Genomic DNA, 7,308 nt, shown 5'->3' on the forward strand with positions numbered 1-7,308 from the left:
TAATAGTGTGCATATAAATAACAATAATAATACATTTATTATTAATTTCAGTTTATAAGTTTATTTATAATCACCATTGAATACATTTTTAAACAGACAGATAAATAAAGGAGGTAATATTAAAATAATATTGTGAAGATAAATAATAATAGTGTGTATATAAATAATAATAATAATAATAAATGTATAATTATTTTCAAAATTATTTTGAATGAATTTAATTTAGAAACAAATGTATAATTTATTAATCTATTTATAAAAAAGATTATTTATAATCACCATTGAATACAGACAGATAAATAAAGGAAGTAATATAAAAATAATATTGTGAAGATGAATAATAATAGTGTGCATATAAATAATAACAATAATAAATGTATAATTAGTTTCAATTATTTTGAATGAATTTAATTTAGAAACAAATGTATAATTTATTAATTTATTTATAAATAAGTTTATTTGTAATCACCATTGAATTTTAAACAGACAGATAAATAACGTAGGTAATATTAAAATAATATTTTGCATATAAATAATAATCATATAAAATTGTAATATAATTACAAATTTAGACATTTATTTTATAAATTATCTTTAATTCATTTATAAACAAATGTATAATTTATATATCTATTTAATTTATTATCTATTTATAAATTTATTTATTTATTTATAATCACAACTGAATGCTTTTTAAACAGAAAAATACAGTAGGTCATATTAAAAAGTGCATTAAATAATAATATTAAAATTCAAATTAAATTAGAATTCATACCTTTATTTAATAATTAATGTATACATTTATTTTAATGAATGCTTTCACTTATAAATAAATGTAGCCTATATAACGTATGAATCTATTTATAAATAAAAGTTTTTATTCATAATCGGTACTGAATGAGTTTTAAATTGTCAGATAAATTAGGTAATAATAAAAAGTGAAAATACTTTAATAATAGCAATATTAGCTCTGTAATATGTTGAGGATTGGTGTAAAGTAAAGTTGTTAGTGAAAAGTCAAGTCTCTTTCTCTTTCTCTCTTACGCTTTCATTCATTTAATTTTAGTTCAGTTTAGGCAACATATGACCAAAAACTAGATTTGCATTGCCAAAAACTAATTGGATAAAATAAATAAGAAAAATAAAAATATATGTTTTGTTTATTGTTTATTGAATTCAACTTTATTTATTTGGCTGTATTGGTGCAGGTACATTAATTGGTCAAATAAAGTGAAATACCAGTGAAAAAACTAATTTTAATTTAACATGATGTACTACATTAACTACAACTAAAATTAAAACAAATAAAAATATAAAGACATATAAAAAAAGATAAAATTTCAAAAACACACAACTAAATTACCAAAATGTTATCTAAAATTACAATGAAAACAGAATATATAAAACATTAATAAAAATGTAGTATTTCAGTTGATACATATAAACAGTGATGCATATAAATGTATTATTTTTACATATGTGAATCTATAATTTAGGAATGTTTCAAAAAAGTTTGACATATATTATACATTTATTTCTAAAATAAATCATGACACAAAACAAGTTTTCACTTTACCCTTTTAATTAAAGGTTTTTGTTTTTTAATCTGTAAAGCATGAGGTGCTTGTGAAGCTGGGGTCTCCTCAGGCCTTTGACTCTGGGGGTCTTCACAGATAATCATCAGAGATAACATCACATCTACAGGATCAAAGCAGGTGAAACACGGCCTGGGGGGATGTGAGCACACACACACACACACACACACACACACACACACTGGCATCCTAATGAGCAGATGAAGGTGTTGTTTAGATATACACCACAGTATTGGATGGATGCAACCATCACAAAAGGAAAAAAAAGCATTGCATTTCTTTGGTCTGTGTCTATATGTAAATAAAATCACATGCAATTTATTGACTTTATTATAAAATAGAGTAAAATTGTGTAACAAAACGTCTTTACTATAAAATAAAAAGAGCAGACATTTCACATATTTAAGTTATTAAATTAAATGTTATTCCATTTAATGCAATAGAATGCATTATAATTGTAATGCATTAGTATATATTTATTATATACTCAATCATAAAGAAAATACATAGAAATATGATTTTTTTTTAAATATATAGAAGCTTTAAATAAGATTTTACAACGAAAAGGAGTGTGTGTGTGTGTGTATTTATATATAATGCTCTTTTTTTAAATACCTGTGTTATAACAGTTTCTTTTACTGTATTATACAATTGTAAATATAAATATCATAACATGCCATTTCTTCAAGATTAATCAAGAATCACTCCAGGCCATGTGTTCTTTACTGTGTGTGTGTGTTTAAAAAATGTAAAGTGTTGTGCCTGAAACCCTCTTTACTGTGGTAAAATCACTGTATTGCATGTGGTCGAGTGGCTATCATTGGTTTATTGTGTTGACACTTATTTTCCAAGATCTCGTCGACTTGACTGCACAGATGCTATTTAAACTGAACTGAGCTGGATGATGACATCACTGAATTCAATGATGAACTGCCTTATGAAAAAGTTTTATAAATATACAATTTGGTGCAGATGTTTCTATTGAAATGATATTTAAATAGACAAAAAGGGATGAAATTCTGATGCATGTAAATGTAAATCAATGAGATCTTCAGTACAGCGGATATTTAACATTGAATGATCAGAACATAAAGTGCAATGCAATTTAATGAACAAATGTTCCTTAAGATATTCCTACATTTGCTTTATAAAAACCAGTAAAGATTTGACAGCAAACTAAAACATGCACGAGTTGAAATTGGACGATTGTACAATTGCACAAATCAGACGACAAAAAGCATGGAGTAGATTGTGTGCGACAGGTTTAATAGTGAAGTATATAAAGAGTTGACTATTTGAGTTAAAAGCTGTAACTCAGCAGCAGCAGGTGAGGTGTTTTCCCCTCTTTTTCTCTTCTTTCAGTCTATATTACTCCATCTGTTTCCTGTACAAGTCCTCTTCCATCTCCTCACCACAAAACTGCCGAGTTAACTGCTTTGTGTACTCTATAATTGGAGCAGGACCCCTCTCCGATGGGGTAAAAATAACCCCGCAGACGGACCCCTCTGACAGGCAAGGTCTGTGGGTGTCTGACCCCTCACTCCTGCCGTTATAACAGCCAGAGAACCTCTGTGTAATTACACTCAGAGCCGAGTAATTATCCCAGAGCTGGGTTTGGGCAAAGCCGAGGGGTTTGAGATATTCCTCTGGTCGGAGAAAATTCAAGGGTGAAGTGAAAATAGCAAAATCCAAGCCACATCAGGAGGATCGCCCTAAATAGACCCCCACAAAAAAGAGGGTTTGTAATGAACCCCCTCCGTCCGCACGTCTATAAACGTGTCTTTTATGAGGGTTAGGGTACTCGGAGGATACGCTGTGTTTATGTTGGTTAGTAGAGAGCATGTGGCAGCAAACTGTTTCAAGGGAATGCTCTCTTTTTCCTTCTGTCAAGTGAAAATGTCATCCCAGATGTCGTGATGAAGACCACTATGCAAAAACCTATGTCCAGTGGCCTTTCAGTCCTCCTAAATCCTTCCTTTTGTTTCCAAACCTTTCTTATTACTTTGTTTCTTCTATGAAACATATAGCATATAGCTAGGAAACAACATGAGGGTGAGTAAAAGGAGCCGGTGTTTACTGAGTGTCATTGAGATACAGTACTATCAGTTTTTATTTGAAATGATTTTTTACATTTTATTAAGTTTTTCTGTTTTGATTGTAATCTTTATGGTTAGAATAGGAAAATTCGAGATACACAGAAAGATGTCAAGAATGCAGGCATGAGAGAAATAACGAAGCCATATAATAAAGCAATGAATCAAAATTGATAATTTAGCCATATCAGTGTTTTAATGCTGTGTTGTATAGCACATTTAAATGAATGAATAAATAAAAGTAGTATTTTTTTAACAATTAAAAATGGTTTTTATTAGACGGAAAAAAAAAGTTTAGTGGAGTTTATACGATTTTTTTTTAGATGTGAACCTGGAGCACAAAAGCAGTCATAAGTTGCACAGGTGTATTTGTAGCAATAGCCAACAATACATTGTTTGGGGGGGTTTTCATGCCCAAAATCTTTGGATATTAAGTAAAAATCATGTTGCATGAAGATATTTTGTAAATTTGCTACCGTAAATATATTAAAAACTTATTTTTTAACCTGTTAAATGTCACCCCGACCCCGAATACAGGACGCCTACATTGACTATACTATATTACAATCAAATCTAATCTAATCTTGACAAACTATATATCGTTGGAAAGGTCTAAGACTCCCAAATATATATTTTACCAATATTTTTTGTTAAAAATTATGTAGGAAAAGTAATAGATAAATTTATGACAAGAGTGCACCCTCAGGAATCTACATTACAAAAGGAGCTTTGACCTTTGACCTTTGACCTTGAAAAGACTTCCTCGTTGCCTTTTTCTCTATCACATTTTAGAAATCATCAGAAGTTATATATCACTTGAAAACATAAAATCTAAAAATTAATCCTTTAAAACCCATTTTAAAATCAGACATTGCATTACCATGTAAATGGTACATCAAAATCATGTAGGTTTAGGTTTGTATCATGCACATTCAAGTCTATCTTCAAAAACGTGAGTGACAGTTAAGGGGTTAAACCTTACATTAATGGAAAGCTTATTTCTTCAGCTTTCAGATGATGAGATGATGTATAAATATCAGTTTGAGAAAATTGCCCCTTATGTGTGGTTTTATGTTCCAGGGTCATATCTTTGAGAGAAATCTCTTCTTCTGCTTTATTTAATGTGTCCTTGCTAAACAAAAGTATTTTTTATTGTAGTATTGGCTTCATTTTCTGGCAGAAAGTCCCAAACAATCACTCAACAGCTGGTAACGTCTACATTCACAGGACGGTCCCGACTGTCCCTGATGTCAAACACACGTTCTCTTCTCTCTCCGCACAAACAGCCGGACTATTTCGAGGGCTGGTTAGTTCTCTGTGTCTCCACATGGCCTGTTTGCAATCTCAAAGCCACAGTGGCTTTTTACATGATCACTAATTCACAAACGCGGTCGGGCCAGGAATTCATCTGCTGCGTTACTGTTTTGCTGTTGCCATGCACATGTGCTAAAATATCACTGAGGTTCTCGAAAGAGTCGGCGAGAAAATAAACAAATAAGAAGCCCAGAGAAAATCTGCAGAAAGATACTATGCAGACGGCTTCGAAGGCCTTGGAGGAGGAAAAAAAACCCAGTGTTTTCGGTAGCGGCGTGAAAAACCCAGAAGCGTTTGTGTCGTCCGTCAAAGTGAATCAAGGCCTTTGACAAGTGACTGGTGAATCACAGCTGCTCAGACGATCACAGTTTCCACTGCTCATTTCCATTACTGGATATGACCACTAAAGCTGAATCCTAATGCAAATGCAACCGATTTAGTGCTTTCTAGATAGGGAGCATGCAACCCGGGTCACTTACTAATTCTGGCAGAGCCTGATGTCAATATGTTACAAAGCTCAAGATGCACTTGTACTTTACAGGGGTCAAATATGAAGAATGCTAACATGCATGCTAATGCTAACATGGATGCTTGCAATGCTTACATGCATTAACATACAAATGTAAATAATAAATGAAAGCATGAAAGTAGAACTGTTGATACCGTGATCCTATAGACGCTCAGGCCGGAAGTGAACCTGAGCTGAGGCTGCAGGTGTTGTGCAGGTCTTTACATGCGATCCTTTAGTCTCTCGCTCCGTCTGCTGGCTGCCAGGATGTTGTTTCGGGTCATGTATACCGGTGAGAACCTGGGTTTGACTGAAACCGGCACACACTGTCACACATGTCAGAAGTATATCGGTTTCTGTACATTCAGAGTTTGGCAGAATGACTGAGTGTGTTACATAACAACTGTAATGGAGCTGTAGGGTTTTCCACAGTGTACACACACACACACACACACACACACACACACGCAGGACATGTTGCTGCGTGGCTCTGATTTGAGGAATTATTCATGTGCAGTAACTTAGACAACAGTGCATTGTCTCCATGTGAAAACACTGTCCAGGAACATTTTAGAAATAAAGCAATGTGTAAAAACAATTTGATCTACATTTCACAAAAATAAAAATAAAAATTTATTGCATTTTGTTTTGATTTTCAGTATAAATATTAAAAATACATTTACTTGAGAAGCAAAAGGGCATGCATGTATTAAGACATATTTTCAGATAATATATCTTGTGTATTTTTCACACCCAATTGAAATCGTTGTTTGTTTGTTTTCCACCGTTTTAAGCATAAATCTCAGAAAAGTGTAATTTAATTTATGCTTAAAAACAAGAAAAATATTTCTAAAAGAAATCCAAAATTTTAAGTGGGTAAGATTTATTTTTGTTTTGTGTAGAAAATATATTAAATAGTTTTAAGCCAGCATTAAACTTTCTGAAGTTTGCACTTTAAAAATATAAAAAAATATATTAATTAATTATTTATTAATTAATTATATAGTTTCAGCCAAAATACACGTATTATCTGAAAAGAAATACATCTTAATAAAATAATTAATTTTTATAATAATTGGTATTTATACAGAAAAAAAAACTAAGTAAAAATGCCAAAAGTAGTGAAGAATTGTTTCTGTTTTCCATTTTATTTGTTTTTGAAAAAAAAAATGCATTATTTAAATTCATTTGGTTAAAACCATGATTCATCAATATATACTTGAATTAAATAAATAAATACCTGAAATATATTTTTATATAATGAATATTAGGGTGGGTGTGCTTAATTGTCTTGACAATAATGAATTTAAAACATTTATTTTTGAGTGGGATATGATCTGGACGTGTTCTAACAGGTTTATTGTAGTATATGATGCTAGTAATATAATGATGTTGAATCTGATGAATTTTCTCGAATAACCTGCTATTATATAAAAGAGGTGTGGCAGACAATGATATTTGGGCTGTTTGCATACGCAATAGAGTATATCCTTTTTTATTTCAGGTGAGGTCGATGAGTGTAACCGCCGGAAGTCATTTGGTAAGATTTCATCCAAAGCTGGATCTCGTGCAAGAGCTGCTGCATCAGCCGTCCTCCTCCAGACTTTGAGCTGCTTCAAATGACTTTATCACCACAGCAACTGTGTTTCCAAACACACACACACACACACACACATTCTGGAGGAGGTGAATGTGGCTACACTGGGGCAAACATCTACCTGACTGCACTTTCACACACTAACATTACACCTGGTATTTGTCATCGTAAACTTGCGAAATGCCATTTGACCCGTCAAAT

Source organism: Carassius auratus, chromosome 27 (assembly GCF_003368295.1).
Source record: "Carassius auratus strain Wakin chromosome 27, ASM336829v1, whole genome shotgun sequence".
Taxonomy (NCBI): domain Eukaryota; kingdom Metazoa; phylum Chordata; class Actinopteri; order Cypriniformes; family Cyprinidae; genus Carassius; species Carassius auratus.